The following is a 25,912-nucleotide window of genomic DNA, read 5'->3' on the forward strand; positions in this document are numbered from 1 at the left end:
ATGACACATTTTAATGTCACCCTCCACTTGTTCTCATTCTAAACACACTAGTATGACCAACTTTCTCTCTCTCTCTCTCTCTCTCTCTCTCTCTCTCTCTCTCTCTCTCTCTCTCTCTGTCTCTCTCTCTCTCTCTCTCTCTCTCTCATAAACAACCAAACATTAGTCATGGGTGCAGCTCTATGAGAGCGAACACAGCAAAAATTCCCTGGTCTATGGGATGGTACCCACTCTAGAGTCCGCAGCCACATTTTAGCTCACTGTACCTTTCACAGATGGGAAACACCCATTTGCATATCAGTCTTTGTCACGCTCACATGGGCAGTCCAGCACTGAAATGCTATGGCAATTCCCTTCTGAACAAGAGTACCAGCAGCAACCCCCTACATGTGTTTCAGCCTTTTTGGGCATCATCAGTGAGGTGAAGCTGTGCCTCTCTGAGCACAGTGAGCAAGGGGTCCACGTCTGGATGAACCTAGGACACTTAGGGTGACTAAACCTAAGGCCCTTGAAAAAATCAAAACATTAGTCATGGCCGCCCCTCTATGAGAACGAACATGGCAAAAATTGCCTGTTCTATGGGATGGTACCCATTGTAGAGTCTGCAGCCACATTTTTGCTCACTGTACCTTTCGCAGATGGGAAATAACCATTTGCATATCAGTCTTTGTCACGTCCACATGGGCAGTCCAGCACTGAAATGCTATGGCAATTCCCTTCTGAACAAGAGTACCAACAGCATCCCATACACATGTTTCAGTCTTGTTGGGCATCAACAGTGAGGTGGATTTGTGCCTCTCTGAGCACAGTGAGCAAGGGGTCCTCGTCTGGATGACCTTAGGACACTTATGGTGACTAAACCGAAGGCCCTTAAAAAAATTAAAAAATGAGTCATGGGCACCCATCTATGAGAATGAACACGGCAACAATTCTGTTCTATGGGATGGTACCCACTCTAGAGTCTGCAGCCACATTTTAGCTCACAGTTTTTTCACAGATGGGAAATATGCATTTGCATATCAGTCACATGGGCAGTCCAGCACCAAAATCCTATGGACATTCCCTTCATAAACAATTTGGTACATCCATTCTGCCCACATGGTGCCAAGAAAGAAGAGATCATCTTTTTCCGGCTGTACTCTATTTTCCTTTTCTACACCACGTTCACCACCTTTTTTTATCAGCACATACTCATGATCGTCATCCCATGTTCCCCTAATTTCTTGTTTGTTTCATTCACTTGCCAATTTCACTGTGGCAATATTTCTAAAATGCTCACTCTGCAAGCCAATATACCCCTGTTGAGTTCCTCATGCATCATGTATAAATTTGGATTGACCAAAATACTCACCTTACCTGACAGAAGCAGGGCATTTCTAGCAGGGACTACACTGCCCGAAGCCAAGAGCTGGCCAGGGAGATAATCTAAACATTCTAGAAAAGAAATCCGAGCAAGCTTAGTATCTAGAGTCTGAATTGACTTCCCAAGCAGACTCCTCTCTTCCCATTATCACTTCAGAAATTAACTCAAGACACCTCTTCATGAAACATTGACAGAAACCTGTGGCTCAAAAATTAATGAACGAGTAGTGCCAGAACAACCCCAACATACCCGCATCAAAAACAGAACATATCTGTGTCAAACATCCTTTGCATCGGACCACAGAAAAAAAGTAATCAAGGATTACTTACCAGCAATCACCATTACTCCCACTCCACTTCTGCGACCAACAAGTCCTCATCCCAGCACCTCTACTAAACTATGCCTGTTCCCCCTAACTCAAAACAGCACCCACATACCCCATTAAACTGCACCCAGGCATCCTAGCTTAAAGCAACACCCGCGTACCCACACTAAACTGCACCCTGGCCCCCTAATTAAAAGTAGCACCTGTGTACCCATACTAAACTCTGCCGGCCCCTTAACTAAAGGCAGCACCCACAAGTACCCCCTCATCACAGTTCCCCCACTGAACTGTACCAACCCTGAACTCAAGGCGGTCCCCACCAGTCCACTCCCATCCCAGTCCCCTCACTGACTTGTGCCCAACCCCCGAACCAAAGGCGGCACCCACCACTCATCCCTTGTCCCAGTCCCCCCACTGAATCGTGCCCCAACCCCGAACCCAAGGCGGCACCCACCAGTCTGCCCTTGTCCTATTCCAATCTGCAGCACCAACCTACCTCAACTCCTATGGCCTGGGTCCACCATGAAGTACACCTGCCAGACATTCTCTTTCTACATGCACACCTGGGAGAAATGATGTTCAATCCAGGAGTGTAACCTCTTCTATGGCTCCCTTTTGGATCACACTCAGCTGCACATCAACAGCCAAACAGTGTTACAGCAGCTGGACTTTGGTCCCTTGATGTACATGTGACATAGTGCACATGTGATGTCTGTAGTCCAATGATCCTGAGTCAGGCCACATCCCCGCTCAACATCCCCAATGCCAATGAGCCATACCTGTGAATGAAGTGTGAGCACATTCACACTGACAAGCAAGTGCCAAAGGAACACCAGTGGACCAGTGGACCAGAAAGGAACACAACGTACAGTGGTTAGCCCAGGAACTGCTAGCAATCAAGTTTAGAACCTATCTGCCCCCCTGGTTCTAACATCACACTCAGAACACATTTCCCAAAGGGGATGATGGCAGGGGTTGTAGACCTCTCACAGACTATGCCACATTGTAGTCTGCAACAAAGGAATGCAGTTAGCAGGTGCCCATTTATATATGAAGCTTTAGAAGCGGTAGAGTGACTCCCACTGGTCGCTGAGGGACCGACTGTTACTCCAATTGCACTGCTGAAATTGTTATCTTGGAACAACATTTCAGGATCTCATTACAGGTTTGCCGGTATTCCTCATGTAATTCCGGTGCCCCTACTGTATCCATTGACTGATATCCTGATACTACTGGGATATTACAAGCAATGGAAAGGAAGTAAACCCCCATTCCAAGGAGTCCCATAGGGCTCCATGCAGGGGATTGCTGGAATTACCGGCACTGGTATACTGGTGACAGTAATTCTGGCATTAATTTGCCAGTGGGGCCTGATTCAACGGCAGGACAGGCATTGTGGTTAGTCAGTGCCCCCACCCACAAACTTGGGTTTCCCCGGTCTGTAAAATGTGCTGGTGCCAGAATTAGCAGCAATGATACCAGCAATTTGTCCAGACCAGGGACGATGTAATGGCCCCCAAAGAGTCGGGAAAGATCCTAGGGGAATTTGACATAATTTTATTGCAGGAAACTTTGGCCCTAGAAGAGGTGTACATGCAAGGGTACTTATCGTTCAACATCAGAGCAAGGAAAGCCAGAGGGGGAGACTTTTTAGAGGCTTGTGACTTCAATTAGCGTTGGCCTAAATTGGTCTGTGGAACGGCGTAACACCGGCTCACTAGATTTGCAGCAGCTGGTGAAAAAAATTCCTGATGGTCATTTTTTGGGATGATTTAATGTACATACCAGACCCAACGATAAAAACACCACCAGCACAATGCTTGCACTTTAGGAATGTGTTCATAGTGGGAAGTGGAGAACATAAAGAACTATGGGTTAGTTGTCATTGGTGATTTCAATATCCAGCTTAAGCTGCTAAGAGAACTCAAAGGATTGTGGTAACAATTTTCTGGTTTGGTGGAAACGATATCCCTTCCAATTCTTGCAAACAAAATAGTGGCAATCGTAATTCTGGTTTTCTTCTCTTCAAGATGATCTACCACATTTTACCCGAATAGTTACTTTTAGGATTCTCTATCTATAACTATACAATGGATTATAACTTCTGCAGTACATTTTGTATATTTGTCAGGATGCTTCGCTCTGGTTTGATGCTTCCCTTTAACAGCCACTCTTGTACCGTTGTTACAATGAGAACAGTCTCCTTCATGCCACAGCATACCACTGCTTCAAATCACTCCAATTTTACAATCCTCTGACAACTTTGTAAACAACCACATTTCAAGTACTTCTACCACTGCTTTGAACTTCTTAATTATCTTGCAAAGTTTGACAATACACAGGTAGGCAAGGCTCTCTTCCATTTCATGACTTTCTAAAAGGGGCAGCCTCTTTGCCTCATCCGTCTGTCTGCCTGCCACAAGGATACAATTACAACTGTTCAATATTTTAGACTTTGTAGGCATGTATTGACAAGACACTTCAACCTCTAAAGGTAGGAAAAGTAATCATCCTTTTAATGAATTCCTTAAAATGGGCAGCCTCTTTGCCTCTTCCATCTGTCTAACTGTTGCAAGGATAACCTGCATCTGCCCACTTTCAGCTTCAGCAGTCTTTTAGCATTGCAGGTCCACTTCTGAAAATACTTTACAAACACCCACCACCCGTTCCCAAGCTTATCACACATTTCTGTCCAAGTAATAACCCAGAAGCCATAGTGCCACTCTTTCAGCTTCAGGTAACAATGCCAAACTTCTGTCTGAGGCCACTGGACCGTTAACAACTTCACACATTAGGTGGATGGGTTTAAACAGAACTGTTTTTATGATGTAAAGGGTTCACCTATTGGCTTGGGTTATGCTTGTTCTTCTCTTCAGTAGTGTAACATCTTGAAATTATATGGAATGTCAATTCTGGAGAATACTAGGTTCCGTCCATAATTATGTTCACGCGACCACTCTTCAAGATGGACTTTTAAACTTAAAGGTCCTCATTCTGAGTATGGTGGTAGTCATGGCAATATTTGCGCCATGACTGCCTCCCATACCGGTACCGACTCCAGTTTGGTACAATTGGGACTTACCGGTCCATTCTGACCTTGGAGGGACCGGTAAGTCCCCATTTACCAAACCATTCCCCATTCCCATTTGAGCCCCCATAGGGCTCAATGGGAATGGGGAGGGTGCAAATAACGGGTTGCCGTATGCCAAGCCCGTTATTTGTGCCCAGATCCCTTAACGAGTCCCGTCCTTAACACCTGGTTGGTCAGACCAGGCGTTAAGGAAGGGACCTGCTAAGGGACCTCGTAGTAGGGTGGTAAGGGATTACCGGCACCGGTCTCCTTACCGGTGCCCGGTATCCCTTACCACCCTACTCGGAATGAGGGCCAAAGTGTTGCATTCATTGTATTCCCATGTAGTATCAACGAGGCAATTTCTGACTTCTGTCGGGAAACACAATTGGTCACACATGACCTTACTTTGATGCAGTTTTCACGTGTTATTACTTGCAACTCTTGAAAGCCGTTAATTTTAGGTTTTCGGAATAGATTCACCAAGCGTTCCTTTTGTACAATTAAGGTCACTCTGCGCAAGCTATTTCGGAGATGGTTACAGTTACCGGCAAGGCTTCTGGAGTGAATCTGAATTCCTTGCTTCACTCACCGGCTTCAGAAACACTGCAGTTGTGCATTCCTTTGCTTCCCCGACTTTCTTGACCACTGCTATTACTTCGGGCTCACTTGGGACCAACACCTTTCTCCAGTACGGGTGTCTGCAGTCCAGTCAATTTAAATTCGGAGTCTCTTTAAATCCAGAGACTCTCGGCTTGCCTTCTACTTCTGGCCTTGGGCTCCTGCACGGCCTTAGCTCTGCAATCAGACCAACTCGTCTCACATGGGGAAAACTTCACTTTAGCACATCTTCTTCTGCACAGCCTCTGCAATACAGGTTTTGGGAACAGAGTATCCTCTCTGAACTTGCAGGTGAAATCTTCTGTCTCCAATTTCCAGTGTCCCTTTGGTGCTCCCACCTCCTTGTGAATTGCCAGCCTCATTCTTCTCCTCTGCTATTACTATCGCCAGATTTCCAACTCCTGCTCCAGCTCCTCCTCCCTCTGCTTTCCTGCTGAGGCCTTTTATGCCTCAAAGGTTTGTCAATAGGCTTCAGGCGTCAGCAATTAGATTCAATTGCCTGATTCCTGCCATGGCTACTAGGCTTAATTGCCAGACCGCTACATCTACATACCTCTTCGGACCTCTTCCTCATCTCAGCCTCTCTAGAATTCTGGAACATGTAGTTTATTTAAAGAAAGTTCATTTGTTTCTGCTTCTTGATTATTTTTAAGGGTAGATTTGATTCCCTTAATATTTTTAACAGAGGGGCTTTGAGTTTAAAATTTTATAGAGGAAGATGGTTTAGAGAAGACAACATTTCCACAATCCTTTGTATGAAACCCTTGGGATTGATAAGGGCATTTAGTTGTAAATACCAACAACAGTCTTTCTTTTGTAGAGGGTGCTGTAATGTTACAGCCTTGGTGTTCACAACCTTAGATTTAATAAGATGTGGGGAGACATTATAATGACAAAAAGCCATATATCTTTTGGTGCAGTTGTAAGAGTCTCCCTATCAGAGGAAACAATACTGTGCCTCATCCATGGATTCTTCTCACTACCCTGGGCCCGGTCTCCATCTAGGTGATCCTCCCACAGTACACCACCGCCAGAGTTGGGACCAGAAGTATCTGCCTCCACTGGTGTTAGGGAGAATTATCTGTTTAGGCTGAATTTCCTAACCTGCCGAGTCCCCCAGCAGCTTTGCTGGATTTCTGGAGTTTGTTTTTTTCCATCCTGCCAAGAGTGAGACTCTTTTCTCCCACTCTTGGACATGAATGTGGTTAATTCCTTTGAATGTCAATGTGTTCTATGGGCTATGGGCTCTTTTACACCATAGGGTCTGATATGTTTTGCTATGTGTGTTACACCGCACCCTCCGTGCCGTAACACCGGGGCATCCTAGAGGACCCCCACCATAGACTCCATTCCCTGGGACTGACTGCTGTCTCCCAGGGCATGTAAAGTCACCATTGGCCTTACTAGACCTAAATTTACTAACAGAACTAGTACAAACCATCCTATTGTGGGTGTACTGCTAGGGGTAATTTGATTACCCCTGAGTCTGTTATTCGAGGGGGCACTGTCCCGTCCCCCCTCGTCGAGTTTTGGCTGGTGGCAGTGGAAACTACTTGTTATATTCAACCCCGAATATAACCCTATGGGATTTTTCCCATTGTTGGAGGTTAATACTTTTTCTCGTTAGCCTCTAACATACCACCGGTTTATTTGTCTTAAACAAATCTATCGGTTGGTATTTTCTGCCAGAACTCAGTTTTTAAAATGGCGTCTGTGTTCGTCTCTGTAACTCCTAAACCAAAGGCTGAGCCCTTTGTTCCACTTTTGGCGGGCTTCTGCACAGAGGCCCTCCAAAGTGGTGCCATTCTGTCTGGGTACCACAGGGGGTGTCGGAGGGGGTTTAGGCACCCTGGACTGAGTTGCCTTGCCAACTCAAGTCGCACTCTGGTGTGATTGGCCCAAGTGGTGAGCCACTCCGCTCACCACTTAGCGTGTTTTGATTGACAGCTAAGCTGAATGAATGGGGGTTTTCTGCATAAAAGCAGGGCTTTTGGGACTGGATCTTCAGAAGTCGCCACAGGACCTAAGAATCCGACGAGGGTAAAGCTGAGCTGACCTGCAACGACGACACCTCTGGTGGAGCCCTACTGAACCGACTCACCACTTCCCGACGACAGAGGAGATCTCCCCACCGGAGAGTCTTCTTCCCCTGACTGGTGGGCACAACCAGTCCCCTTTGCTTTTTCTTCGCTTCCAGGGCGTAGTGGTCGAATTGCCCATGCGGAGCACCCCGGCAACCGGATAGCCACTAGCCCATACTGCGACCAAAAGGTGGTGCCTTGTGACGGAGCACTCCACGGTTGGTCTCTTCCCTGGTGGTGTAACGATCTTCAACTTTCCTTCGACGACAAGATCATCTCTTCTCTTGGCAAAGCCCTGACTTGCATCCACCACCAGGAACAACTGCCCCTGCCGGAGCTGTCTCTCCACATACAAGGTACCGTGTCCGCCTGGCTTCCCTTGTGACGGTTAGCGTGAGGTGTCTTAATCCTCGCCTCTCCGTTGGTTCGCCTCCAAGCTTTCTTAACTTTCTGTTCTGAACTGGTCCAATCTTTCTATAACAATTTGCGACAAAGACTCGAAGTGCATTTCCACTGTGATACTTTTTTGAACATATTGCCTTGCCTCTTTCCGAGTGGGCCTGGCCTCTGAACTTTGCGATCTACAGTAGACCCTGCCTTACTTGCCTTGCATTTGTTCGTAAAAGTGTTGGTACCGAGTTGATTTCATACCCTGCCTTTTCTCTCCCATCCTAACGAATATTAGAGTGCCATCTAGGTTAAAGCATTCACCTCTGTCTGCAAATAAGTGGTGCCGTTGAACCTAGACTTGTCAAACTATTGCTAGGGGGATTGATTTACTTATAGTAATTGTAATTGAAGTTGTTTGCCATATTAGTGCTAGAGTGTTTTTCATAGATGTGTTGTTATAAATAAATACCTATATATCTTTACACCCAAGCTCTGTTCCGTGTTTGCTTGTTCTACTGTGTAAATTGCCCTATTTTGTATACCCCACATACTGCCTAACTTTTCTTGAGAGAGGTCTGACTGCTCCGCCACAGCTACCAGGTGAATCTGTGTGGTACAGACAGCTACCAAGTGGGTTTACTGCCAACACCTGTAAGCCTAAATCTTTTGCAGTGGTCCCAGAGGGAACTGCACAGGGTTTCCGCTTAACAACTGGCCACCTGGGAGGGTTTCAGTGAAGGATACACAGGTTTGTTCACAGTGTTCTCAGAATTCAGGAAATTGATTAAACATATACAGTTCAGGACCACTGCTCCGAGATTTCATGTTCAGAGAGGTTCTAAGAGAATAGGGTCCTGGTAAGACAAGGACTGTTGAATGGCCAGAAGGGCATTGGTACAGTATTTGAAGACCTCAACAGCACATGATAAGGAACACTTGAGAGAGCTAAAAAATATCTATAGGAATTTATAAAGATTAAAAAGAGAGAATTCCTGACTGACAAGTGGAAATGAATACTTGAGGCAGTAAAAAAGGGAGATTTGGCCTTGTCCCGGAAGCATGTCACTGATAGAGAACTAAAAGTGGACACAAGCTTTAATGCTGGCAATACCCCCGATATGTGATCTCAACACTTTAAGCGGCCTGTATAAAATGCATGAGGAACAGGATTAAGGAGTGCTAGTGACAGCGCCAATGGCATATGGGAACAAAACAGCAAGGGGCTTGAACCTCGTACTAACTTTGAGGGAGGTAGAAGAAGCTATTGGGTCACAGGTGGGTGGCAAAATTGTGGAACATGATAAAGTCCCAATAGACATTTTCAAGAGATAATCTGTGATATAGGCACCTATCTTACTGTGGGTGTTCTATGCTGACTTGTCTTTGAATAACATCCCAGCGTCTTGGAATAAGGCCAGATCATCCCAATTTTTTTTTAAAGTGTGATTGGGGAATCTCATCTAATTACCGGCCCATCCCACTCCTGTATGCTGTAGGGAAAATATTTGCAAATGCGGTGTTGAAATTCCTTCAGAGTTGGTTTGACGCAGGAAGTCCATTGAGTCACCTCCAACCAGGCTTCCAATCCAGAATGAGTACTTGGATCAGGGGTACTGGTTGCACTTGATCACAGAGAAGCACATAATCCGAACAAAGACTACGCTGTTTCCAGTCTTCGTATACCTAAAAACAACCTTTGACAGTGTTCTGATAGCTTTATTGTGGGATGTTCTCTGGGCTAAAAATATACCAGATAAACTCTTGAATCCAATCATGCTTCTTTATTCTAACAACGAGGCAGTCTCCTACTGGGGCTTGGGGGGACATCAATCAGCCATTTGACGTAGCTAGGGGAGACAGGAAAGGCTGTGTCTTGGCTCCCCTCCAATTTTGTATCTACAGCAATTCTATTATTGAGCAGCTACTAATGACTACTTATGACCCCTGGCGTATGAGGAATGATAACATTCCATTGCTCTTTTTTGATGATGACACAGTACGTTTTTCCACAGTTCCAGTCAGACTGCATGTAGCAGCACTGTCATGCTTTTCTAGGAAATGTACTGACCTGGGTCCAACTGTAAAGCCTTGCATTTAAGCATAAGAGGAACCAAGAAAGAACAGGTGCCCTGGTATACTTACCACAGTATAGGTTTTGCTAGCAACCTAGGCTGGAACCACCAGTTACTCAAGATCAAAATAACACTGGAAAAAATAGTGGCTCACTGGAAAAAAATGTATCTCAAACATGGAGGGGGTGCTATTAAACAAACGTTTGAAATATATCAGACCCAGGCAAAGGCATCAGCCTTGTGTGATTCAGCTAATTGGGATTACGCCAAAATGTGTCCTCCATTAAGTTCCTAAAGAGAATACTTTTGTTAACCCAGAGTAAACCAAGTGTGGTTATAAGCATGGAATGTAATGTAAGCCCAATTGATGACAAGGCCTGAGACCTATGTACCTCTGTATACAAATCTGGTGAACATACTGGCTTAATATACCCAGAAGCACTGACCTATATGTTGTCAATAGGAGGAGGATCTACAATTCCTTGGTTCATACATGTCAAAAAATGTATAACGGGGGCTGCGCATTTACTTGGAAGAACCATCCTTAATTACCAGGGAGCTCAAATCAAGAGCAGAAATTGCATATTTACTTAAAAGAGGAGCAAGGGTGGCCACCAGGGGGCGCACAGGCAATGGCAGCCTGAAACCCGCGCTCCGTCAGCGGCCAGGTCGAATTGGGGATTGAGCCCCCCCCAAAACCCCTCCACGGAGAACGAAGGAGCCAACACAAACAGTTAACCCCTGGTGCCCCCACTGAGAGAAACAGCGATATCGGAAGCCCCCCGGAAGGCTGAGATCCAGAGCCGTGGCCTCGGCGGCAAAACCGCCTCTGGAGAGCTGGGCGGGGGAGGAGCCGTGGGCCGCTTAATTCAGAGGCCTGCTTCCGTGCCGTGCCTGGCGCCCCACGCGAGAGCCCTGAAGAACAGTGACTCCTTCTCCCTCCGCGGACCGAGTCCACCACCTGCGGACGCGGCGACGACCTCCTCCCGCTCCCGATCGGGCGGCGCAAACTGCTGGAGACCCGCAGAGGAGGGCCCCCCCACCTTTCCCCGGGCCCGATGACTGTCCCCACGAGGGACGCCACCAACACCACAGGCAGGTCGGAGCATCGGCTCTCCACCCCGGAGGCCGGTGGGGCGTGTGCCCGCCCGACACGCTCGCTCGGACACCCAGGAGGCCCGAGGAGGGGAGAGCGAGTTATCGGCAGACCTGCCAGGCGACTTTGTAGCCCCCGCGGGAGCGAGGCACACTCAACGGTAAGCGGGGAAATCAGTTGGGCTGGCAGAGGAAGCTACAAAAATACCGTTACCAAGAATCCAGGCCCCGCTCTTCCAGCCCGTCCTACCACAGCGTAATGGCCCAGTCTGAAGCCTCGGCGCCCTCGGCGGAGGCAATGGAAAGGGGCTTTGCCTCCATTCTTCAGGAGATAAGAGACATGCGCTCCGACTTTGCCCAAAAGTTCGACAGGATGGGCCAAAGAACAGACAAAGTGGAGGACAGACTCCTTCAGGTTGAATCTAACCAGTCATCCTCAGCGACCCTAGAGGTGGAGATAGACATGAGGCTGTCTGCCCTTGAGAAACAGGAGGAGGAGAGGTCGAGACAAATGGACGATTTTGAAAACAGGGAACGGAGAAACAACCTCAGATTCTTTGGGGTCCCTGAAGCAGAGGGGGAGACGGAGAGAGAGGTCACCCGAGTGGTACGAGTCATTATTGCCCTTCTCTTTGGAGATGAGATGACCACTGAACTCATATTTGATCGGGTGCACAGGGCGGGGGGACGGGCGGGTGGACCTCGATCGATTCTAGTCCGGTTCCACTACTATGCCGACAAGACACGGGTGCTGGAGGTCGCCAGAAAAGCTCAGGAAGTCACGTACAACAACTCCCAGGTCTCCATCTTTCAGGACCTCTCCACATATACGTTGGCCAAGCGCAGGATGTGCCTTCCCCTCACACATCTGTTAAAAGAGAAGGGGGTACGCTACAGATGGGGCTACCCCTTCTCTCTAACCTTCGAATACCTGGGTCAGCGGACGACGTTGACCACCGAAGAGGATATCAAGGGGGCCATCCAGGACTACGTGATGGACCCGGCCCCTCGGAGGGGGTCAACGGGACCCGCCTCGGATGGAGCGCAAGGCCAGGGCCCGTCAAGCGAAAGAAGGAAGAAATCTGGCCCAAGGAAATTCAGGAAGATGAACACACCCTCCCCGACAAAGGAGGGAGAACGGAATGACTCTGAGGGATGAACGCCTGGTATCCCGGCCGAGATCGGCACGGTAGCTCGGAACATGGGGACGTGTAGTGGGGCATGACCACTTGATGGTCTGGAAATGAGAAAATGCAGTCTAAGTAGTTCCCTGAATCCCCTAGTAAAGCAAGTATGGTGGGGCCAACCGGGGGGGGACGAGTGGAGGGGGGGCCCAAGAAGATAGGTGTTTTTGAAAAGATTGCCTGGCCGTGGAAGGCGGGCTGGTGGTCCGGCCAAAATGCCAGAAATGGCGGAACTATCTGGCTGGACGCCGGGGTGGGGGCAGGGGGAGTACGAATTAGTTGGGGTTTGTTTGTTGGGGAAAGGGTTTGGGGGGCAGTTGTGGGAAGGTTCCGAAAGTGTCCAAAAGATGCAACAAGGGTAGCAAGAAGGGAGTAATGATGAGACGACAGTGGCTAACAGAAAGGAAAACATAGACCATGGCTGATGCCCGACCGGCCCTGGGTGTGGGCACCCTCAATGTGCGTGGGCTGAACACCCCCACAAAGAGGTCCCTGGTCCATAGGGAGTTTAGGAGGGCGGAACGGGACCTGCTCTTTCTGCAGGAGACACACTGGGCAAAGGGAAAAGAGCCTAGAATGCGAGGGGGAAGAATTGGAGATCTCTTTCACGCCTCCCACAAGACCAACAAAAGATGGGTGGCCATATTGGTGGCGAGGGACATGGACTTTGAGAAGGAGGCCATCCAGAGAGACCTCGAAGGTCGGTACCTAATGGTGCGGGGTTCCTTGCAGGGATCCCCCTTGACTCTAGCAGTAGTGTATAGTCCTAACGAAGGCCAGGCCCAATTCTGGGAGGAGGTAGGGGACAAATTGAATCTGTTCGTACAGGGCCCACTGGTGGTGGGGGGAGATTTTAACATGGTCCTAGACCCAACTATTGACAGAAGACGGGTTGCCCCCCAGTACCTCAGACACACGGACGAGGTCATGGCGCAGAACTTCCAGTGGGTTAACAGAGACCTGGGACTGTCGGATACGATCCCATCCCCCAGAGTAGGGACCCCCTCCTTTTCCTATTACTCACCTATCCATAACTCGTTATCGAGAATAGACCACATCTTGGTAGACAAGGTCCTTACTCCATATGTAGCGGGCTACGGGATAGACCCAGTCCCCTGGTCGGACCACGACATGGTCCGAATCACCTTAGCGCTGGGTTGGTGTGAAGAACGTAGAGGGCGCTGGAAATGCAATGACGCCCTATTAACGGATGAAATACTGGCCCAGGAAATCCTCGACTCCATAACAGAGTTTTTTCAGATTAACGATAACAGAGAGGTGGCCATGCACACACTTTAGGATGCCTTTAAGGCAACCCTACGGGGTGTCCTCATAGAAATAGGTTCCATGAAAAAGAAGGAGAGGGAAGCCCACGAGAAAGCCCTGCGGGGTAAAATAGCCTGTCTCCTGCCGGGGGGCTCCCCGAACCAGGCTTTAGAGCATGACCGTGTGGCTGCACTGGAGGACTACAGGCTCCAACTGAAAGATCTTCTCCTACACAAAACTGAGAGGAGCCTCTTAATGGTAAAACAAAAATACTATGAGAAGGGGGACAAAGCCGATAAAATCCTAGCCTGGATGTTGTATGTACGATAAAATCCTAGCCTGGAAGCAAAGGGAGGTCCAGAGAAGCAGAAAGGTGAATGAGGTGAGGGATACCCAGGGACATATTGGCTGCGACTCCTCCCACGTAGGAGAGGCCTTTCGCCAATACTACAGAACCCTCTACTCCTCGGAATACGATGGGGACGATACCCAGATAGAGGATTTCCTGAACTCCATACAGATCCCATCCCTCTCGTGGGAGACTGCAGAGGGGCTGGAGGGCCCGGTGACAGAGGATGAGATTGAAAAGGTGGTAGGTGGGATGAAAGTGGGAACCTCCCCCGGGGATGACGGCTTCACCGTCTATTTCTATAAAAGATTCCGCTCCACCCTGGCCCCGATCTTAACCAGAGTCTTCAATGCTGTGCTGGAGGACGGCATCCTCCCCGAGTCCATGATGGGGGCCATAAAACAGTCCTGCCCAAGGCGGGGAGGGACCCCGCGGAATGCTCCTCATATCGCCCCATATCTCTGTTAAATATTGACGTCAAGATCCTGGCCAGGGTGGTGGGGAGGCGGATGGAGGGAATTATGCCAAAGCTGATCCATGGTGACCAAGTGGGCTTTATTACGAGAAGGCAAGGGTCGGAAAATATACGCAAGACAATAGACCTGCTCCACTTTGCCCAGACGTCGGGACTAAATGCATGTGTCCTCTCCCTGGACTCGGAGAAGGCCTTCGACAGGGTCGAGTGGCGATACATGGGGCTCCTCCTCCAGAGGATGGGCTTCGGGCCCCACATAATGAGCTGGGTGACCGCCCTCTACAGGGCCCCCACGGCAAGGGATCAGGTGAACCGGAGCCTGTCTGAACCATTCCCCCTCTCCCGAGGGACAAGGCAGGGCTGCCCTCTCTCCCCCCTGATATACGTCCTCACGATGGAGACATTGGCAATAGCAATTAGAGCTCACCCGGACATCAAGGGGACAAAAGGGGGGACGTTGAATTCAAACTTTCCCTGTTTGCAGATGACATCTTGGCATATCTGGTGGACCCTAGCCCATCACTTCCCCCCTTCCTGGCGCTGGTGGCCGCGTTCGGTCGCTTCTCAAGTCTGAAGATAAATGCCGCTAAATCTGTCTTGCTCCCCATGAGGACAATAGACCCGGGGCTTGACCCTCTGGACTGGTTTCACGGGATTAAAGTGGAGAAGGCCGCCGTACGGTACCTGTGGTTACTCCTCACCAGAGATATATCGAAATTGAGCACCGCTAACTATGACCCCATGATGGCAGAGATCAAATCAGATTTGAGGCGATGGGACAAGATGATCCTATCGTGGTATGGCCGAATGACTGCAATAAAAATGAATATATTACCACAGCTTCTTTATCTCTTCACGGCTCTTCCAGCCAACATCACAGCTCAGACTTTTAAAGAGCTACAAAAGGGGGTTCAAGACTTTGGTGGCAGGGGAAAACCCCGAAATAGGAAGGACCACCTTGACTCTGCCTAGGGAGGAGGGGGGATTTGGGCTCCCAGACTTTCGCCTCTACTTTTGTGCCGCCCAACTGCGCGTCCTACTGGAGCATATGAAGGAGGGAAAGAGGGCATTTTGGACATACTTGGAAGATATGGACGCCCATCCCCTGAAGGTCAGAGACCTCCTGTGGGCCCCTCCCAGATCGATTCCACTCACTTAAGGTCCCACCCGACCCTGGGAGTCCTCTGGGACATTTGGAGAGAGGGCCCCCGGACTGCTCACCTCACCACTTGGTCGTCCCCAATGACCTCTCTGGGGCCACCCCCTTAGATTGGGAAGCAGGGGGTTCCGGTACTCTCAGGAATGGTCGGATAAGGGAATGGAATGGGCGGGGCAGCTGTTCAGAGAAGGGGAATTCCTAACATACGAGGACCTCAGGGACGCTCTTGGTAGAGAATCGCTATCCATCTTCGAATACCTCCACCTGACGGGCATCCTCTGCAACCCGTCATGGGCCCGAACTTGTGGAGACAGCTGACCCCCTTCGAGAAACTCCTCGATCTGGCGACCTCAAGGAAGGGTCGGTGTCCAACATGTACAAAATCTTAAACACCTACGACCTTCAAGGCAGGGGGAACTTTCGTATGTTTTGGAACAACCTAGCAGGGGAAGAGATCTCCGAGGACTCCTGGGCCAGAATCGTCAAGATAGCATTTCACGGAAATGTGTTTACCTCGGACATGGAGCATAACTTTAAGGTGCTGCAGGGGTGGCACAGGGACCCCGCGAAGTTGTCGAGGATGTTCACAGGGGTCTCGCCTAGGTGCCCGAGAGGATGCGGACAGTCTGGCACCAGAGGACACATGTGGTGGCTGTGCCCGAAAGTTCTGGACTGCTGGGGTTCAGTGCGGGTTTGGATGGCGGAGGTAATAGAAGAACGCTTGCCACTGAATCCCTTAACGATGTTGTTGGGTCTCCCCCAGAGGAAACAGAGCTATATCGATACTCTAGGATGTGGGAAACCATGCTGAGGGTGGGCAGAGTGGCCCTTGCTCAGAAGTGGAAAAGCCCCGAGCCCCCTTCCAAAGAGGACTGGCTGCTAAAAGTGAAAAATATGTTCTTGATGGACAAACTAACTGCGATGGTGAACAAAGAAAGCAGCACGTTCCTCACAAACTGGTATGGTGTACAGCAGTCTTGGGGCTGGGACGTTCATTGATTCGGATGCCAGGCTTCCGGCCTGAACGAGCCAGGATTGACCCCAAAATGTGAGACAACACGGCAGGGAACCCACGACCTGGGGAAAAGCGGCATCTAACCATCAGATAAAAGGCCACAAATCGCATCATCTCCACGGTACAGATGAAGGTCTGAACATTGACATTCTCCCAAGGCAAATATGGGTTTTGGAACACAGGGTAGGGGGGTGGGCAGGGGTGGGGGGTTGAGGGGGGCAGGAGGGACTTTTTGGGTTTCTGAATGTGTTTGTTGTATCTAAAAATGCTAATAAAAACTAAAGTTTAAAAAAAAAAGGAGGAGCAAGATGGTATGGATTGTATTGGTCTATGGCCCTGAATACCTCAACCTTAAAAATATGCCGGGCACAAGAATTATCTTGATGTGATCACACCGGTCTATGCGCAAGCTTTATATATTAAATTCTGTATTGGCTATTTACACCTGCAGTCTTTCTCTAGTTGTTGGGGCACTACTTGTCTTTTATGCGGTGATGAGGTAGAAAGCCTTCACCACTTTATGCTCTTTTGTGGGAGTCTCAAAAGCCTTTGTTCATTTTGTATGGCATTATCACGACCCAAGAGGATATGAATTTTGGTAAATCAATACAAACTTGGATGTGGTTTATTATGTTTCTTAGTATCATATTGTTTATGATGTGCAGCCTTTAAATCTTCTCACTGGCTGAGGTTCCTAGTTCAAAATCTATGTGTGGTCATGTCGCTTCCTCACATCCACTACGTGTTTGAATGCTCTGAAGTGACACTTGTATGAAGTAAATAGTTTTATACGGATGTTTGCAAAGATGCGTCACACTATGCAATTATTATGGCTTATTCATTCAGACTCATTTATTTTACATAACGGCACAAATGTACTTCTTTTGTCATGTGCTTTGTTGATTGTGCGCCTCTACACGTGTTTCACCACCTTAAGTTTGTGGAGCCTAAGGAGGTCTTTGTATTCTACAACAATACATAAAACAATAGTTTACAGGTTTATATATGCAAATCATAATTCGTCCAATTGTATAATCAAAATAAAGTACACTTAAATGTATCAAACTGATTTTAGAGCTTACCCTCTTAGCTCTCTAGTTCAAATCACGTACATTCCTAATGTTGAAAGGCTTTCTATTTTTTATTGTTCTGAAACCAAATATTTCCTCAAAGAAACTTTTGATTGAAAGGTTGTCTACCTTGTTTGTTTCAGATCTATGAACTAAACACTGTTGTATTCTATGCTCTGAAAATAGCCCAAATGTTTTGATATTGTCTCCCAGTGTCTTTTAATTCTGTGTGTAAAATGGACAAAGACATTTTTGAAGGTAAGCACCCCACTATGATCACTACTAGAATTCAAATCAGAAGTATATAACTGAAAAAGTTTACTTACCAAAAGTTTGAATGAATTCTGCTTGGATATGATAGTCCTTGGCAGAAAAGCAATGTTTTTTAAACGTGGTCTCCCGCAAAACAAGATGGCTGCAAGGAGTTGTATTGTCAGTGACATCATCACGCCTGCGTAAGGCGTGGTAAGGTCAAAATGTTGTTGCCTGCTTCACAATTGAAACTTGTTATCTTTATTTGAAGACAGCCATGATAATAAATAATAATAATAATAATAATAATAATAATAATAATAATAATAATAATAATAATAATAATAATAATAATAATAATTAATAATACAATTAATAAGTAATCAATAGAAAATTCATAATAATGATGAGATAGTAATGAGCTTCTATTATTAACCAATTGAAGCTCGAAGATAGCTTAGAATCAACATTACATATGGGAATGCATTGCTTGTTATGCTGAATTGCCCTATTTTTATTCAAAATGAGAAGATATTCTAGGACTGTAAAGCTTTTACAAATAGTATTACAAATTTGAGCAAAAGTGGATATGTTTGGGATCTAGTTTAGACATTAGTTTTATGTATACTGCTAATATTTGCAAAGTTATATTTAGTTTCTAGTTTCAGACAATAAATCATATTGGCCAGTAAGTACAATGAACTGATTCTATACTTGTATGTGCTTTAAGTGGTTAGACTACTAAGGCAGTTCATCTTTATTGACCCATTCTAACATCCTTATGGGGAAATATGACTACCATAAACTGTGGTTGATTATTTCACAGTACTCATGTAACATTCTTCAAATCAATAGACATCATATTATTAAAGAAAAGACCATAGCTAGCTGTCTTGGTTCAAACTGATAAACAGGTGTCCATATGCATGATGCATTTAGCTTCCTCTTGTGTTAGCTTTAGTTCTCTATTCCCTCCTGTTTTCATTGGTGGTACTGTCGTCAGACTCATAAAATGCAACTGGTCTGTTGAAATTCCCAGGTTTTCTTGCTGACAATGTATCACCATAGGGTATTTTTGATCCCCATTTTTTTATAGCTCTTTGATGTTCTAGAATCCTTATCTTTAGTTTCCACGTTGTACTTCCTATGTATCAAAGGTTGCATGTGAATTTGGTTTCCATACACTGCATATTTGGAATCACAATTAATGAAAACTCTGATTTTTCATGATGTGCCATTGGGGAGCTGGATCGACTTTTCTTTGGCCAATATTTGTGGAAATAGTTTGCATTTGCCACACTTATGATTTCCTGAGAGCTGAGGCAAATTCCAGTTTGAGAGCAGTATTCCTTGCATTGCTTTTCCAGGGTCCAGGAAACTGGGACTTAAACATGTTTGTAGCTTGTTAGCTCTCTTGAACATTATTGTTGCATTATCCCACAGGTTCTTGGCTATTGTATTGTCTAGTTTTAAAATGGGCCAGTGTTTCTGCAAGATCTTTCCAAGTCTGTAATGGTCTGTGCTATAGCTGGTGACTAACCTCAATTTTGACATTTCTTGGTCATCTTTTCATTGTTGTGGTTTATCTACTAGGAGTCGTACTCTGTCCTTAGTAGCTGTCTTTTTAAAACATGAATTTAGTATCTTCAAAGAATATCCTCTTTTTTTAAAAATGTTTTATACTGTTCTTGACTTTTGTTTCAAAAAGGTCTTTTGTACTGCATTTCTTTTCATTTGTAAACATTCTCTGTTAGGAATATTTTTTATTGTATGTTGTGGATGATTACTCTTAGCATGTAATATACTATTTCACACAGTTGTTTTTGATACATTATTGTTCTTATTTTGTCATTCTGTGCATACATTTTGAGATCTAGAAATTGAAACTTTTGCTTAGTTGGTTCCATTGTCAAGGTTGTATTATACTTGTTATTGAGATACTCTAGACAATTCTTCAGTGATTTCAGATCTCCATTCCAGATTAATAGTACATCGTCAATGTAGGATCCCAAAAAAAATATCTTATCTTCTTCAGTAAAGGCAGAGTGTGCCCAAGCGTTTTCTATTTCAAAGTTCCCCATAAATACATTTTCATAAAGAGGGGCATACTGAGCCCACATTGCTGTTCCCTTTTCTGACATTATGGTTGACCACTGAAAGTAAAGATGTTATTATTCACAGTAAACTTTAACATTTCCAATTGCATTTTATTGTGTTCATAACATGAGAGAGACCTTGAATTTAGAAAAGTTCTTTTGTTCTTATTCCTTTCTCCTGCTGTATGGAAGTGTAAAGTGAGGTGAGATCCATAGTGAATAATATGTCGTTATCATCCCAATGTATTGCTTCAATCTGTTGGATGACATGTTTGGTGTCCTTTAAATGAGATGATAGATTTTCAGCTAGAGGATTGAAGTGGATATGAACATATTCTGATGCTCTTTCCGTGATTGAGCCAATCCCATTTATTATTGGTCTACGCTGTGTACATTCTTTGAAATGTTTGTGAATTTTAGGCAGTAAATACATTGTTGTATTTGAGGGATGTTGTATGTTCATATAATTTAAATTGTTGTCATTAATTAGGTCAAGTTTATGCCAGTTTTTAGTCACAATTCTCCAAATCTCTAATACTGTGGGTAGTGCATTATAATGCAATTTATCATAGCAGAGATGGTTGTTCAATTGTGTATTTGCTTGAGCTATGAATTTGCTTTGGTTCATGAGGACAATTTCCCCTCCTTTGTCTGTGCTTTTTATGATGCCTTTCTTGTTTTGTTGTAATTAATGTAAAGCCTTTCTTTCCTTGAATGATAAATTATGTTTTTAGATTTTGGAGCAATTCTTGAGATAATCCTCTCTTAGATCTTGTGTAACTGCTCGGTTGAATACTTCTATTGCATTGTCTTCTGCCAGCTTTGGCATGCACTTCATTCTTGGTTTTAACATGCTCTCCTCGGTGATAAACATAGTTTGTCTTGTTCTGTTACAAATCATTCTATGTCATAATTTTCATCTATTCCTTCTAAATGTAATTGTGTGATTGTTTTTTTTCTGCTAAACCCACTGTTTGTTCTGATGGGTTTGTATGCTCTTGACTTCTCAAACTATGGTGCAGTTTCATATTTATTTTTCAATTTTAGACGTCTACATAATTTGTAGATGTCTATGTTTGTTTGCATGTAATCCAAAGTGTTTGTGGACTGAATGAGAAGCCTTTGTATCGTTATGGAAAATAAATGAGGCTGAATGAATAAGCCATAACAATTGCATAGTGTCTGGCGCATCTTTGCAAACATCCGCATCAAACTATTTACTTTTTACAAATGTCTCTAAGTATGTCCAACAGGTATGGCCTAGGAAGAAAACTTTATAGGCAAATATAGTATAATAATTGGCCGGGTTTATTTGTACCACGTCTTGTGTTTTATGACAATGTTTTAAGTGTTTTTACATAGATAGCTCAGTAAATGTTGTATATTGTGAATTGTCTATTTAATTATATGACTGTCATGGATTTTTACTCAATGGCATTTTTAGTCAATTGAATAACATTGTTCAATTGATCATTGAATTTGTGATGTGTTTGTACATGTTGATTTTATGTCGAATATAGGTCTGACAACAAAAAAAATGGACTGAACCTCGAGTAGTGAAAAGGTAGAGTGAATGAGCTGTCACCAGATACAACAAACATCGAAACCTTGTTGAACATGTGACAAGACAAATGAAGAAATAATTACCTATCCCCAATGAGAGACCTCAAAGACCATCTTGAAACATATCACTCATCACCAATACATCCCCACATTGACACCATTAGACATAAACAATCAACAAGTCACTCAACCAACACTGACACACCAACACCAAACATGCAGCATCCCTGAACAAGAAATGGCATCAGACACCTGATGGTTGTGATGAGTCCTATGGAGTCATCACTATTCCCCAGCCAAATATATCCTCTCATGTAGTCAGGGGACGGCAGTCACTACTTTATCCTGACCATTTGGGTGGTATTAAGAGGGAGGATCACATGGACAGTGGTGGTTGTCAGTAAGATGTGGTGACCCCCATCAGGAGGGATGCAATATTCTTGAGGAAGACAATATGATTCCTAAATTCCGGATGGCCTGTTGTCACTCTATAAATCCCTTGCATGTTAAGACCCCAAAAAAACTTTCTGCAAAACTATCTGAGCAGAATACGATTCATACTTCATATACACATAATACTCACTTCACTCCTCCTGTTTCTGATGTTTTTGATTTAAACACAGATACAAAACAAAATAACTTTACAAGGTCTAAAACATCTATGGACTCCATCTCCCATAAAGCCTCAAGTACTGGAATGAGTAAGAGGAAGAATCAGTCAATGTGGATTGAAGCAAACCTCAAAATAAATGTGCAGAATAATTGTTACAATTAAAATCAGGTGTTTGTGACATTTAAACATGGTGAACACCTTCAATTGGGATATGGAGAAGAGAGATGCAGAGCGGGCGAAGTGGAAAGCAGAACCAAAGGCAGAAGCAGACGCATGGAAACAGACTGTGCTGAGAGAAGCAGGTGCTTCCAAGCAACAACTTGTGAGCATAACTTACCGCATAGAGGTGTGAGACAGGGATAAGTGCAGTGGATGCCTTGGCAGGACCAATGACAGGTCAATAAACCTTCCCTCAGTGAAAACTCTGCTGAAGCAATGTGACACGGTTTGGCAATACCATCAAACACCAGTGAGTCTTACATAGGTGTTGGGGACTCTGGGGCATGACAATAGGCATCTGAACAATTGAAAATGTACTTTGAATACCGACCAAGAAAATTAGAAAGACAGAATGTACACAAATCCTCATATAAGAGAAGTCAATACGGGGAAATTTGGAGTAAGTATTGCCTCAGCAAATGAATGCTAATGAAGAAGTTAACAGACAGAACTTGAAAAGGTTTCCACATGTGAAATGTCAATAAGGGGGAAGTTTGAACAACAAATAGTACCGAATGTTAATAATGTATGAATATTGAGCGAGTAGAACTGTGTTAGACTGAAAAAGAATATTGCAAGAAGATCTGGTGAAAGAAGCATGTCAGGCAGTGAGCCTTTGGGAGAAAAAATACCTAGCAAGAGAGTATACCAAGGGATCTGTAAAACCATGAAGGATACCTGGAAGGGGAGTATACCAGGAGAACAAGATCCTTAAGAAAGTGGTGTGTGAAAGAGACATTTCTACTACTCTTGAGGTATCATTGTTTGAAAATACACGTTTGCCATCCTTAAAAATGTGTTGCGTAAAAGAACACTTGTGTTATTCTTCAAAAGACACTGTTTACAATCTTTAAGAAAGTATTATGTGAACAAGACATTTCCGCTACTTTAAATAATAATTATTTGAAAAGGAAATGGTTGCTATCCTACCTGAAAAAGTCCAGGGGAAGGGAGCTACCTTCTGGATTCAAGGATTGTTTGTTTAAGTTTCATATTAGTTTTTAATACACTTTTTGCTAAATCAAAAACAGAGACACTTATCGTACACCTTTGATTGTTCATTTTAGTGTGAGAGTCAGATACGTTTTGGACACAAGGACAGTTTGCCTAATTTCGACGATGAGACACAGACTGATCTTTCATTTTAGTTTCCTAAGAAGGGAAACTCTCTTTCGGATAGGGATAGTGAGGCCTTTTTCAAACACCTTTCTTTTAATAAAGATGTCTGATGTTGAAAACACTGCAACTTTGTGTCTGCCTCTCATTTCGGACCCCTCACATGGTCCCGTCCCTACATGTGAAATGCATGTCTGCATGGCCAAGTCAATCAAAGTTACGCCACCATGCCAACCACAAACCACCCACAACATTACCCAACACTCATTAACATAGTCACAAATAAAGTGCCATGTCAACCACGGCATACATGAATCACCGGCTCATGTGCACCATGTACACAATTGGGCAACATGCCTGTACAGCAAAGCATGAAAGAAAGACATGACAAAGATGTGCAACACGTGACTCGCAAAACATGTCAACTCCTCACATCTACAATACACCACACCACACCACACACCACCAATACAATACACCACATACGTTCATCAAACTGATATCCGATGATTCCCATAGTCAGATTTAATCAATGTCTGGTTGCCCGGGTCCGATTTCGCCACTGCAGAGAATCTTCTTATCCTTTTCATGCCCTGTTAGCGTACACACAGGTTCGTCATTTATACATACACATACATACATCCATACCCCCTTAAGCCCTTTTTTTACCTCACAACCCACATCCTTCATGTGCAGTAAATGCATGTGCAGTTTCTCGATGGACCGCTTTGCAACAAATGCAGCCTTTTGGGCAAATCCCTGTGAGAAAGGTGAGTGAAATGCATTGAACATGGATGTAACATAACACACATCACACATACATGAAGCATGCACACATTTTCCCCAGCAAACAGCACAGTAACATGTTCCACAGAGTGTGCCCAAAACCGACAAGACAGCCATAGGACATACTCACTCAAAAAACATGGCCAAATAAAAGGTGCACCTGGACAAAGAGACAGATAGTGGGTTGGTTGAATCATGTCATCAAAATGTACTGAATACAAACTATGTACAAAAAAGGGGAAGGGAATATTTGTCCTTGAAAATAAGAAATAATAAAAAAAGGAAACCACACTTAGAAGTAATGGACTATGAACATGAGTAGGTGGGCTAGTTCAGTGTGATCTCGGACAATGCCACAGCCAAGGCCAATTCCTGCTCCTGCTCTGATGCTTGCAGACATGCCTCTGTTTTTGCCTGGAGGACTTACAGGGCTACCCTCATCAGAGATTAAATAACCTCTGCTTCCCTTGAAGACTCCACCAGGATGACAGCCCATGTCAACCTCCCTGCCACCTCACCTCAGCAATGACCCTGGCTATTGCCACATCATGTGCCACTGCCTCTCATCCTCCTGCTGTCTCAGAAAGTGCACCAGGGTCAACACGAGAGCATGCAGGCGCTGTTGTGCCTCCTGCCTCACTCCCACCATGTGTGTGCCTGCTTGCCTCCTCCTACTGGCAATACCTTCCAGGATTTGTCTCCTCTCTATCATCAACTTGTGCTGCCTGACATTGCTGTGTGAGACAGCTACTCCCTCTGATTGGATGACAGTCTGCATTGGGGAGTACAGAGCCTGCACTGCCCTCAAGTGCCTGGTGTTCTTTTGCACCCCGTTCCTCTGTAGGGTTCTGCCATTGAATGGACTTCCACCTCCACCAGGGACACAGGCACATCCAGACTGGGCTATGGTGGGACAGGTAAATAGGAGGCTGTGGTGGTTTCTGGCCTGGAGGCCTCAGTGGAGGATGACTGGGGCACAGATGAGGAGGAGGAGAAAGGGTCCATTGCAGTGGCCTGCCCCGAAAGACCACCAGAAACAAAGTGCTGCTGCCAGTTATGACAGGAGGTGGCCCATCTGCACGTGAGGCATTGCAAGCAGATCAACAGATGCTTGCACAGCATCATGTGTGGAAGCCTGCCACCTCAAGCCACTCATCAACAAAACCAGCAACACATCCCGGATTGCCACATCAGCTGGAAGTGTGGCCTTTGTCTGGGTGGAGACATCGCTAAAGGTGGGTAGCGCTGTAGCAGATGACCCTGTAACAGGTGGTTGTGCTGACTCCTCCATGGGGAACTGCACACCCCTCTGTACCCTCACCTGACACTGTGTGCAGGCCTGCAATAGCCTCCTCCTTCTTCATCTGCCCAGAAACCTCCAATGAGGTCTCTATGATTTGGGGCCTATGTGTGACAACATTATCACCAGCTTGTCCCACAAATGCTGAGGGTTACACCACAATGATGGTATCCTGGGAGTCACCCTCAGTGGCATTGCCCGATGTATGGAAGTCTCTCCCAGCCACATCACCCACAGAAGAGATGGAGACAACTGGGTGTGGCGGGAGTCTGCGCCCGAGTCTGAGGGCCTTGTCCCTGGTTTTCTACTCCACAGCACAGCCTATAGCATCTTTGCCAGCTGCAGCTACTGTATAAAAGGGAACAAGGAACATAGGCATCAATCAACAGTGCCAATAAATGTATAGTTACCACAATAGCAACAATTCCGTGT

This window comes from Ambystoma mexicanum, chromosome 8 (genome assembly GCF_040938575.1).
Source record: "Ambystoma mexicanum isolate Mex_15411 chromosome 8, UKY_AmexF1_1, whole genome shotgun sequence".
In the NCBI taxonomy this organism is placed as follows: Eukaryota; Metazoa; Chordata; class Amphibia; order Caudata; family Ambystomatidae; genus Ambystoma; species Ambystoma mexicanum.